We start from the raw sequence: 12946 nt of genomic DNA, 5'->3' as shown, positions 1-12946 counted from the left end.
AGTCACAGTTGCAAAAATTATAGATGTCTAAAGGACCCCACCCCTAGCATCCCAGAGGCGTCAGTAAACACAGACATTGCTTTTTCCGCAGCACACCCGCCAAGGAATATAGGAGAACATAGCCACCATCTTGGTTGTGGTTAAGCGCAGCGCACTGATTGCCGTCACTCAGCTCTGGTGCGCAAGCGTATTAGGAGTACGCTGCCTCCTTTCCCGTGCACGCGCTCGAAGCCAGCAACTCTCGCGAGAGAAGCGAGATTTATTCCTACGTACCGGGCCGTGCTGCTTATGGCGGCGCTGGAGAGGGGGCGCTGAGCTGTTGGGGTGAGTACAACCTCAGGGTCCTCTTGAGAGTAGCAAGAGGCTAAGCTAAGGGCGGATGAGAAGACCAAGACTAACGGGAAAGACTTCTGAGTCAAGGTGGGCACCTCTAGAGCTCCGGATAGAGAAGATCGCACCCTGAAAGTCCCTATCGCAGGCTTTTTCATCCATCCCTTGTTCAACCGTCTGGGCCTCACCTCAGGCCGCAGACCGAAGCAAGGAGTTGAGGCCAGCGCGGCGCGCGTGGTAGTAGTGGTGGTGGTGACTAAAGTGGGGGGAGGGAGCGAAAATGGAGGCTCCGACCGCAGCCAAGATGGAGGCAGAGGGTGCGGGGCTCGGGCGCGGAGGCTGCTGGGAGTTGTAGTCTGGCCGCTTCCTCCTCTGCGGCTTGGCGAGGGAAACGGGAACTACAAGTCCCGGCGGGCGGGGCGAGGGGGGTGGTGGCGCGGTCCTTTGTGTGAGGCTGGAAAAGCCAGAGACAGAGGCGAGGGGCCTACTGTGACTCTGGACCTTATAGTTTCCTGGCTGTCATCTGCTTGGGGATCTGACTACGAGTACCAGAGCGCAGTGCGGCAGTGGCGCCTTCTTTGTGTATGGACCGAGACCCCACTCTTTATAGGGGAAGTGCTTAGAAACGCTTCCTTTCTGTAGCCACATCTGGCACAGTAGTGCGGCGGAATTGGCATCCTTGCTTCCAGCCCCTAGAGCTAGTTCTTAACCAGTTTTCTGCTTTCGCCCCCTCCCTCTGAGCTACTTGAGAAAGGGAACCAGCTTGTAATCGTTTAGGCACGTGGCTCTCACCTCTCTGTGTCTTGGGGAAAGGGCGTGCGCTGTGAGAATCAAGTGGTGTCTTCCCTACCACCTACTCTGGCTCTCTCATGGTGCCAGCGGCTGGCCTATATTGTGCAACGGCTTGGCTTCGTCATTTTATGAAGGGTTAGTTTTTTAGAACCTCCAGTCAAGAGACATTTTCAAGGTTTTTACCATCCAGTATTTTATCAGTGTGAAATCGTACTGCCACGGTTCTTTTGCTTTAAGATTTTCCCTCAAACACCCAGATGGCTGCTCACAGGTGAGGCACGGAAAGGTCGGTCCCTAAATAGGCTTCACCATGCAAAAAAAATTAACATTGGGCAAATTCTTATTTTTGCACCATGAATGGAAGAATGTGGTGCTTTTTAAACAGTTACAGGGCGGAGCGGGGATGTTCAAAAGCACTGTGATAATTAAATCTATTTCTTTTGAGAGGCTTAAATTGAGTTGAATTTTAAGGTGAGTTGAATTGTAGGTTCTGGCCGAGACTGGCAATCCTCAGCCAGAACCACCAACTTACTTTTTTAAAATGTTAAGTTCCGAATCAGAGCCCACTAAAGCTATTCTATACCCAAATGCTGAGCAATTTTCATTTCAAGTTACTAGAAGGCAAAACAGTCTCATACATTGAGGGGAAATATACTACATACTTGAGTGTTCTTTTGGTACTAACAGATAGAGTATCCTTGGTGTGGGTAAGGAGGGAGTTTACATTCTTGAATAGGTATATACCTAAATCCTAAAAACTAGATAAATATTCGACCTTGTTTCTATTTCCTGTTAGCCCCAGGACCGAAATAAAAGGATGGTAGTAGTTTGAATGGTTTTGCAGCTGCTCTGGATGTTTACCATGGTGATGAGTATTTATAGCAGCTGAGTTAAAAAGTATTTGAGGCACAGAAGATAAGTTTTCCCTTTTTGTAAATACGTTCTGACTTAACAAGTGTCACCTTTGTGTAAGAGAATAGTTGAAAAATCTGGTAAATTCCTTAGCAAATCAAAATTAATTTGAAAGATAACATGCGGTCCTTTATCTACTGGTTTTACACACACATACACATAAAACACATGATGTAGAGGCCATCCTTTCTTTGTTTTAAATTGTGCTAAAATATATGTAACATAAAATTTACTGTTTTAACCTTTTCTTAAATGGTGAAACTGCTGTGGTGAGGGTGACTTACAGTTACATGCTTTCTGCCCAATCAGGATTTTAGGAATTCCTTTGTCTTGATGTTAGAATATTTCCCACTTGCATGTGTGAATACCTAGTTAAAAACATCTCTTTTTATGCTGAGATAAAACATTAGTGTTTAGTTGAAATAAACTAATCAGCAGTTTCCTCACATTGCACATGTAGGCTATCCGTTGGTTTGTAGCCACAGCCACAAAATTATTTGCACTTTTCCTTCTCCATTTCAGTACTATAAGCGTTGAGATACTGCCTACTTTTTAGCCACATGTGACTGTTGTGTACTTGAAGTGTTAGTCTGAATTGAAAGGTGCTGTAATTGTAAAATTATATAAAATTTCCAGGAATGTAAAAATCTTAAGGTTTTATATTGATTACCTGCGGACAGTGGTAATATTTTGGATATACTTTGGTTGAATAAGACATTTAATTAAAATTAATTTCATCTGTTCTTTTTACTTTATGATTACTAGAAATTTTAAATTATCTATGTGGCTTATTTACCACTGCATTACTGCTAGACAGCGTTGATCTGTTTTCTGATGTGTCTGAAGGACTTACTCAGCATCTTCCACTGGCATTTGTTCTATTTCAAAGTATTAGTGTCTATGTAAGCAGTTATGTGATAGATAATTTCTCTCAGTAGCTGTTGAGGTAATTAACAACCCAGCCTGATTGTTACTACCAAACATGTAGAAGATAGTTGCATAAATTTGATATTCTTTTATTTCCATTCAACATGTGATGACTTTGATTGTCTTAATTTGGTTAATTATCTACACATTATCATTTACCTTAGATCCCAATGTAAAAGTGCATTAAAACCTGTTAGGTACTTCGGTTATGTAAGTTATGCTTGAACTTAAGTTAATACATCAAGAAATATGAACTGTGAAGTTCAGGCAAGAATGTTATTCATAATCGACTTTTTAAGTATGGTTGGTATTCAGTGAAATGTCAGACCATAGAGAATCTTTTCAATACTATTGCTACCCACGTGGGTCTTGGGGAAGTTAGGTAGAGAAATATTTGTAGACTAGCCTTTCATTAACATTCTCCCCCCAAGTGGATGCTATACATACTTTGAAAATAATTTGTCAAAATGTTAACACTAGATAGTGTGATATGTTTTTGTTGCTGGGACGGAGTCTCACCTATTCACTTGGGAGTTGAGTGCTGTGGTGTTGTAACTCCCAACAACCTCAAACTCCTGAACTCAAGCAATCCTCTAGTCTCAGCCTCAAGTAGCTGCAAAGACAGGTGCTTACCATAGCAACCTGGCTAGTTTTTCTGTTTGTAGAGATGAGGTCTTGCTTTGCTCAGGCTGGTCTCAAACTCTTGAGCTCAGGTAATCCATCGGCCTCAGCTTCCCAGAATGCTAGGATTACAGTCGTTAGCCACTGTGCCGAGCCATCATTACATTTTAGATGGATTACTTCCACATGAATGTATTAGTTTAACATGTATTAATATTAATTTAGTGCCTACAATATGCCTGGCTTCTGTTAAGCCTTTGAAGTAAAGCAGTGAACTGGGGGGAGGCAGTAAATAAAACAGGTGGGGTGGCTCAAGCAGCTAAGGCACCAGCCACATATACCTGAGCTGGCGGGTTCGAATCCAACCCGGGGCCCGCCAAACAGTGACAGCTCCAACCAAAAACTAGCCAAGCGCTGTGGTGGGCGCCTGTAGTCCCAGCTACTTGGGAGGCAGAGGCAGGAGACTTGCTTGAGCCCAAGAGTTGGAGGTTGCTGTGAGCTGTGATGCCATGGCACTCGACCCAGGGTGACAGCTTGAGGCTCTGTCTCAATAAATAAATATATAAATAAAACAGGTGGGGTAATTTTAAGACAGGTGATGGTAGGGAATAACCATTTGGATTCAGTTCAAGTAAAGGAATAAGCTTTAACTACTGAATCAACATAGTTAATATAATAATGATACTGTTTTCATGCTAAGCAAATGAAAAAGTTGATTACTTAGTAATCAGGGGGATTCTTAGATTCATTTTTAAATTATCTCCTAGTTTTTTGATTAGTGCCCTAGATTTTTTTGTGACTTACATTTCTAGCTTTTTGAAGAGAGGAAGAGAGATGCACTTAACTTCAGAGTTAAGGCAAAATAAGGTGTCAGTACCTCCAGTGACTGTTAATCTGGCATGAGTGGATAAGGAATTTTATTAAAAGCCTGACTAATACCTCGAAGACCTTCAATAAGTGTTCATTTGATTGGAAAATACTAGTTAATTATAGAAATCTCATAGCTGTGAAGATACTAATTCAACCACTCTCAATTATTCATGATTGTTGGTAGTTTAGTTTGAGCTTTTCTAGATCCTAATATGGCTTCATTAGAGACCAAGACTGGCCCCACAGTACTCCATAGTTTAGATTCTGTAAGTCTCATATCTGTGTTACTGCATGATAGGCTTGATAGTTCTCAATACAACACCCTAAGATTGGATTAATCCAGTTCAAGATTTTTAAGATAAATTGTTTTCCCCATACACACAATCTTATCTTTATTCTTGAGTTGAGTTCATAAATAGACACAGTTATTAAGGTAAAATCATACATTTGTATTTTTTAAAGAAGATGCTGTTATTTTTTGAGTGGATAATTAAGACTTCATACAGTAGGACTGTCGGCACTTTAATTGTGTCCTTTTTACATATGGATTAACTACCTTTTTACTATATTTCTGCTTTGTGATGGTTTATAGCAGCACTTGGTTAGGTGCTAAAAGAGGCTGTCATAAAGAAATAAATGACTTCGGGCGGCTGCAGTGGCTCAATGCCTGTAATCTGAGCACTCTGGGACAACATTGCTTGAGCTCACGAGTTGGAGACCAGCCTAAGCTAGAGCGAGACCCTGTCTCTAAAAAATTGTGGCAGGCGCCTGTAGTCCCAGCTGGTCCGGAGGCAAGAGAATCATTTGAGCCCTAGAGTTTGAAGTTGCTGTGAGCTATGATGCCAGCATACTCTACAGAGGGTGACATAGTGAGACTCTATCTCCAAAAAAAAAAAAAGGCAATAAATGACTTTACCTCTCAGAAATTTGAAATACAGGCTCGGTGCTTGTGGCTTAAGCGGCTGAGGCGCCAGCCACATACACTTGAGCTGGCTGGTTCGAATCCAGCCCCAGCCCGCCAAACAACAATGACAGCTGCAACCAAAAAATAGCCAAGTGTTGTGGCGGGCGCCTTGTAGTCACAGCTACTTGGGAGGCGGAGGCAGGAGAATCGTTTGAGCCCAGGAGTTTGAGGTTGCTGTGAGCTGTGATGTCACAGTACTCTACCCAGGGTGACAGCTTGAGGCTCTGTCTCAAAAAAAAAAAATTGAAATATAAATGGAGAAACATGATACATAAACATGAAATAAAGCATGGCAATGATTTGATACCAAAAGGATTGATGCAGGCAGTAGATACTATTGCCCCACTTAGTGGGAATTAAGAAGGTAGTGCAGATTGGCGCCTGTGGCTCAGTGGCTGGGGCGCCAGCCACATACACCGGAGCTGGCAGGTTCAAATCCAACCCGGGCCTGCCAAACAACGATGACAACTACAACTAAGAAATAGCTGGGTGTTGTGGCGGGCGCCTGTAGTCCCAGCTTCTTGGGAGGCTGAGGCAAGAGAATCGCTTGAGCCCAATTGTTTGAGGTTGCTGTGAGCTTTGACGCCACTGTACTCTACCCAGTATGACAGGTTGAGACTTGTGTCTCAAAAAAAAAAAAAAAAATGCGTTTCTGCTGGAATAGTCAAGAAAGACTTTTTTTGTCATCTTGAAGATAGAACAGTTATACAGTTATAGAACAGTTATATTTTTTGTATGTGAAGACCTTTGTGAGCAAAGGTAGATACAACTCCTGAGAGTTGTATCTAAGGATTAGGGGAGGGAATGGACCTAACTAGAAGAACTAGAAAGCAGAAAAAAATAAAAAGACAGAAAGGTATAAGAGAGATGTTCTTAACACAGGCTGCATGTCAGAGAACATCTTTGGGGTAGAGGGTAAAGACAATATACCAATGTAGGGAATTAACCTATAGTGTTAATTAAATAAATTTAGAATCTGTGTGGGAATTTTTAAGGTTGGTGGGTTGTTAGAGTTGGATGGGTAGTCAGGATTAAGAACCTCCCATTTAGGGTCCTGGAAAAAATAACTGAAGATGTTAGGGGAAATTACATGAAATTGGAATTTTTGGTGGCGTCAGTCTGGTGGCCTTGTGTGACAGAAGATGGAAAGGGTAACACTGGAAATTGGTGTATCAGATATCTGGGCTAAAATATGTCCTTGAGAATAACATATGGAGACAAAAGATACTTTGAAGCAGATTATTAATACAGTTTCCAGGGCTAGGTATGGATATGGAAAGGGAAGAATCACCATAATTAAAGAAGTGGTCAATTGTACCTCAAGCCAGTTATATTACTCTGTGTGGAAACTGGGCATAAATGGGTTTTTTTGTTTGGTTTTTAAAACAGTCTGACTCTGGTGTCCAGTGTCAAACTCCTACGCTACAAGTGATTTTTCTTTTTTTTTTCTTTTGTAGAGACAGAGTCTCACTTTATCGCCATCGGTAGAGTGCCGTGGCGTCACACAGCTCACAGCAACCTCCAACTCCTGGGCTTAGGCGATTCTCTTGCCTTAGTCTCCCAAGAAGCTGGGACCACAACGCCCGGCTACATGTGATTTTTCTGCCTCACCTTCCCAAGTAGCTGGGACTACTGGCACGTGCCACTCTGCCCTGCTAATTTTTTCAATTTTTTGTAGAGATAGGGTCTTGCCCAGGCTGGTCTTGAATTCCTGGCCTCAAGCAGTGCTCCCACCTCAGCCTCCCACAGTGCTAGGATTACAGGAGTGAGCCATCATGTCTGGTTAAGTTTTGTTGTTGTTGTTTTGAGACAGAGCCTCAAGCTGTCGCCCCGGGTATAGTGCTGCCCTGGATAGAGTGCTATGGCATCACAGCTCGCAGCTACCTCTAACTCCTGGGCTCAAGCGATTCTCCTTGCCTCCGCCTCCCAAGTAGCTGGGACTACAGGTGTCTGCCACAACGCCCGGCTATTTTTTTTTTTTTTTTGGTTGCAGCCATCATTGTTGGGCGGGCCTGGGCTGGGTTTGAACCCGCCAGGTCAGATGTCTGTGGCTGGCGCCTTAGCCGCTTGAGCCACAGGCGCTGAGCCCATTAAGTATTTTTTAGTGCCTCCCAAGTGATTTGAGAACTGTTGCTGTTAGACATAACCAGTCTGGGTAATAAGAGAATGATCTAAATAAAGTTGAAAGATCAGACAAGTGTAACATTTGAAATTAGAAGTAAAAGGGTGCCGTGGCTCATGCCTGTAATTCTACCACTCCGGGAGGCGCAGGCTGGTAGATTGCTTGAGTACAGGAGTTTGAGACCAGCCTGAGCAACAGCGAGACTTGGTCTCTACTAAAAATAGAAAAACTAGCTGGGCTTGTGACAGGTGCCAGTAGTTCCAGCTATTTGGGAAGCTGAAACATGAGGATCACTTGAGCCCAGGAGTCTAAGGTTTGAGCTATGATGACGCCATGGCACTCATCCCCAGGGCAACCAAATATGACTGTCTTAAAAAAAAAAAAATACATATATATATATATATATATATACATATACACACACCCATATGTATATATAAAGTCATGGGATGTTAGACATAGAAAATAGATCATCTCTTACTGAGTTTTTTTCATTTTGCATGTGAGGAAACTGTAACCTACAGAAGGTTAAGTAATTTGTCCATGGTATTTACTAGAATCAGTGATTGGAATTGAGCTCTTCTGGTCTAAACTGTATACCAGCTCTGACCTTTCACTTGATAGTCATTCATATTTCTCATGTTTTTCAAATATATTATCTTATCTCTTGGCATGTCCACCTGTTCTCCCCCATAAATCATTTTAGTTAATAGTCATTTACTAACATTTGAGTCAGTGCAAAATGATCATTTATTTTATAACTAATATAAAGCATTGTTATTTGTAAATATATTTCATTTCTCTTCTATAGACATTTCTCATCTACTTACTATAATAGTACAAATGAGATTTGTTTCCTTTACTAAGTCATCTCCCATAAGATTTCAGGACTTAATACAACTTTGATTGAAAACAAAGGCTTTCTGTTTCCTGTTGTATCAAATTGAAATGCTTCATAATCTGCCCCTAGTACACCTGTCACACCACGTATCCCATTTCACTTTAACCCAGACCTCTGGTTTAGCCAGGCTGGTCTATTGATTTTCTCTGAAGCAACAAGCCACACTTGCTGCTACAGTCATTCATGCAGAAAACTTCACTTGTAACTAGGCTTAGAAAATCATGTAATACATGGTCAGTACTCTCAAGGAACTTAGAAATTAGTGACATATTCTGGCTTGGCTTATGTTCATGCTTAGAATAGTCAGCTATTTTCTTTCTCCTAAAATTCTGCCCAGTTTTCCAGGTTCAGTTTCAACTTCACCTCTTAAAAGCCTTCTGTGTTTGCCATGTTGCTTGATGTGCATACAGTGGTGAATAAACAGTAAGTGTTTCTAGTATAGTAGTAATATAGTAGATATGCAGATACTAGTTGAGCAAATTAACTTTTGGCATTTTGTCCTGTGTTCTGGTTTTTCTCCATGTATAACTTTTTTTTTTTTTTTTGTTTGAGACAGTCTCACTATATCGCTCCCCCTCAGTAGAGTGCTGTGACGTCACAGCTCACAGCAACCTTAAACTCTTGAGCTTAAGCAATTCTCTTGCCTTAGCCTCCCAAGTAACTGGGACTACAGGCACCTGCCACAGCGGCTGGCTATTGTTTTTTTTTCTTATAGTTGTCGTTGTTTGGCAGGCCTAGGCCAGGTTTGAACCCACCAGCCCTGGTGTATGTGGCCGGTGCCCTAACCACTGACCTACAGGCACCAAGCCTCCATGTATAACTCTTGTCATTTCGGCAAAATTGTGAACACTCTGATAGCAGAAACTTCTTTTATATTTTCCACAAAATCTGACATAGTGCTAGATACTTATAAAATGTTTTATTAAATTAAATATGCTATATAACTTTGAGCTTATTTGGGGTAGGAGGTCAGTAAGGATTGTGGAATAATTTGGGATCGTGTGTATGTGATATCAAAGTGGTAGTTGTAGTACTTCAGAGAGTACTCATATAATACCAAACTGATGTGCTTCCAAGTTTCCTGCATATAACTTGCTTGACCTGTGATTCTAAATTAGTGAAATGAGTTTGTCCTTCCCACCCTCCATCCCTCATTCTTTTTTTTTTTTTTTTGTAGAGACAGAGTCTTACTTTATGGCCCTTGGTAGAGAGCCATGGCATCACACAGCTCACAGCAACCTCCAACTCCTGGGCTTAAGCGATTCTCTTGCCTCAGCCTCCCGAGTAGCTGGGACTACAGGCGCCCACCACAACGCCCGGCTATTTTTTGGTTGCAGTTCAGCCGGGGCCGGGTTTGAACCCACCACCCTCGGTATATGGGGCCGGCGCCTTACCAACTGAGCCACAGGCGCCGCCCCCTCATTCTTTCATATGTTATACTTATTGTCTTCATTTTTTTTATCTCTAGTATGAAGTGTAACAGAACAGACTTTACCACCTGAAACTGCTGCTTCAAGTTCAGATCAGGCAAGGAACAAACCTCGTAACAACCAACAAGACCAAAGAAGAGTACACTTAAGTTGAAGACACAACACTTGATCTGAAACAAGAAGTTTGTGCCTACTCAACAGCTTTGAAAGAGCACTTCCCAACGCTGCTAGTAGTCTTTGTTTTCTTCAGTGCTGTACTGTGAGATTGCCCGGTGCAGCAGCAGTTGTATTCTTTATTAGCTTGGTAGATCATTTTCTCTCGCTCTTTTTTTAATACTAGCAACTTTCATCCTTTGAAACGTGTGCTGAAAAAGAAGAATCAGCAAATACTACTGAAAGTGCAATATTTGGTTATCACTGCGAGGTATGTTTGTACTCTTATTAAGAATCAATAATTCTGGATTTCGTAATTATTTTGGTCAGATAGGAAATCTTTATCTATTCTCTTCTGAAGGTATTCCAAAAACAATTTTTTTATTCTTAACTATGTATGAAAATATCACCACTAAATTGACTTAGTGTCTCTTACTAGATATGAATGATATTTATGGCCAAAACTGGGTTTTTTTAATGTAAGATTATATCAACATATAACAAATCTCTTCTGATTTGTCAGTCTTTTAGAAAGAGAAGCTTCATCTGTACTGTTTACAAATTAGGGTTTCAGTTTAAAATACCCATTGCAGTCTTTGTACAGGGATCTTTGAAATCTAGGCAATATTTGGTACTGCCCTCTCCTGTGTTGACTTGTAGAGGGATTACCTTGCTTTGCATCCAGTACCTACCTATATGCTTGCTATTGGCTGGCATAGAGTGCATATTTGTGTATGGTTGGTTGGCAAGCATTCTGTATTGTTAGGCATTGCTAGTACTGACGTACAATAATGAATAAGATAGGAATGGAATTGGGGTTTAGAACAATTTATTATAAAATATCACAGTTTAATACGACCTGACAGAGAGGTACTTAGAATATGACAAGGAGCATTTCCCTTGGAGGGAAGGAAAAGGATACAGAAACCTATAGATAAGGGATATTTAAAGGTGAGTAGCACTTTGTTATGAGGGACAAGAGCCTTTGTTGGAAGTATAGAGATGACAGAATTAGATGCAGGGAGACCTGAAAGCACATGGTATGTCTTGAAATAACTCCATTGTGAACAGAATAGAGAATATAGCTTTGTCAGATGGGGAGAGTAGTGAAAGGGAGACATGCTAGAATCAGATTGTAAAGAGCTGAATATTTTTTACTTTATAGGAGAGCCATAGATGTGTTTATCAGCAAAGGATTCAATGAATTTTATTTTTCCAAAAGTAAAATACCTTTATTGCTTCAGATTATAAAGTGATATTCAGAAGTGTGTCTTTTCTGTTTTTAGTAAACTCAGGGTTTGGCTCTTGCTTAGTCTGGTCTTAAACTCCTGAGCTCAAGTGATCCTCCCACAGTGCTAAAATTATAGGTGTGAGCCACCACACCCAGCCCAGAAGTGTGTCTTTAAGAGACAAATTGGCTTGGTGCTGTGACTCAAGCGGCTAAGGGGCCAGCCACATACACCTGAGCTGGCAGGTTCGAATCCAGCCTGGGCCCACCAAACAACAGTAACGGCTGCAACTAAAAAATAGCCGGGCATTGTGGCAGGCGCCTGTAGTCCCAGCTACTTGGGAGGTTGAGGCAAGAGAATCGCATAAGCCCAGGATTTAGAGGTTGCTATAAGCTGTGATGCCACAGGACTCTACCCAGGGTGACAGCTTGAGCCTCTGTCTCCAAAATAAATAAATGAATAAATAAATGACAAATTGGTGGCTCGGCACCTGTAGCTCAGTGGTTAGGGCACCAGCCACATGCACCAGAGCTGATGGGTTCAAACCCAGCCTGGGCCTGCTAAACGACGACAACAACAACAAAAAAAAAATAGCTGGGTGTTGTGGCAGGCGCCTGTAGTCCCAGCTGCTTGGGAGGCCTAGGCAAGAGAATCCCTTAAGCCCAAGAGGTTGAGGTTGCTGTGAGCTGTGACACACAGTACTCTACCCAGGGCGATAGTGATATATCTCAAAAAAAAAAAAAAAAGACAACTGGTGATGCTTTTGAGGGATAGGCTAAGGATGGAAGAACTGTTAAAAAAAAGGATATAGAGTATTAGGGAGATAAAAGTAGGAAAAGTAGATAGTAGGTGTTCTAATAGTAGAAATGAGGACTTGGAGGCCAATTAAATGTGAGGATAAGCCTGGAGAGAATGGACTGTCTCTTCCTCTTGTCCAGGCTCAAAACCTTTTTGACAGGAGTAGGGAAGTTGGGTAGGAACTTACTGAAATTAAAATATATTGTGGAAATAATGTGTTTATTACATTGTAATCTAAAGTTGGAAATATGCTTGTATGGAATGTTTAAACACTGGTTATCTTTGGTGGTAGGATTATGAAGAACAATTTTTTTCTTTTCTAATGTTTAGTTTCCATATTTTCAAAAGTGGGTAGAAATAAAGGAATTCAGAAAGGAATCATCAGTTTGTAGGTACTAAAGGAAGAGGCACCAGTGAAGAGAATGTTCAATGAAATAGAAGGTCAGGAAGAAGCAACAAAGAAGATAATTTCGAGAAGTTGGCAGCGAACTTTTTATCGAATGCTACAGAGGTCAAATAAAATGAACACTGAAAATAATTTCACTTATAAAAGGTTCATTGCAAGCATTTAGATCTTTATTTCCAATTTATTGAAGGATTGTGAAATAGTATTAATGACTTTACTGTGGACCAGAATTATTCCTTAACTGAAAACTGCCAGTAATATTAATTAAAGTAAATTATCTGTGTTTCATAAACACTGAATTCAGTTTTAAGGTATATTATACTATTTACCTTTTTTATTTTTCTTTCTACCTCATCTTATTTTTAAAAAATAATTTTAGACTTTGTTATGGATTATGTTGGGTTGCATGAGGAATATAATGCAGATTGATAATTGATACTGTCCAGTTTTATGTTAATGGTTCATAAGGGTACAAGACTAAAGCTTTCATT

The 12946-nt window shown here is 41.1% G+C and overlaps 1 protein-coding gene across 4 annotated transcripts in view; it reads left to right on the top strand.

Moving 5' to 3' along the window:
* The first annotated feature begins 199 nt into the window (after window positions 1-199).
* CSDE1 (cold shock domain containing E1) overlaps window positions 200-12946 on the top strand; it is a 37830-nt gene continuing 25083 nt past the window's right edge. For 3 of the 4 annotated variants that reach the window (XM_053591738.1, XM_053591737.1, XM_053591735.1), the window contains exons 1-2: window positions 200-324; window positions 9908-10293. The gene's annotated coding sequence lies outside the window, so the exon portion shown is untranslated. The remainder of the gene's footprint in view (window positions 325-9907; window positions 10294-12946) is intronic. The other variant, XM_053591736.1, reaches the window with a different exon arrangement.

Source organism: Nycticebus coucang, chromosome 5 (assembly GCF_027406575.1).
Source record: "Nycticebus coucang isolate mNycCou1 chromosome 5, mNycCou1.pri, whole genome shotgun sequence".
Taxonomy (NCBI): domain Eukaryota; kingdom Metazoa; phylum Chordata; class Mammalia; order Primates; family Lorisidae; genus Nycticebus; species Nycticebus coucang.
The sequence above is the reverse complement of the archived record's forward strand: the minus strand, read 5'-3'. Positions and strand labels throughout refer to the sequence as shown.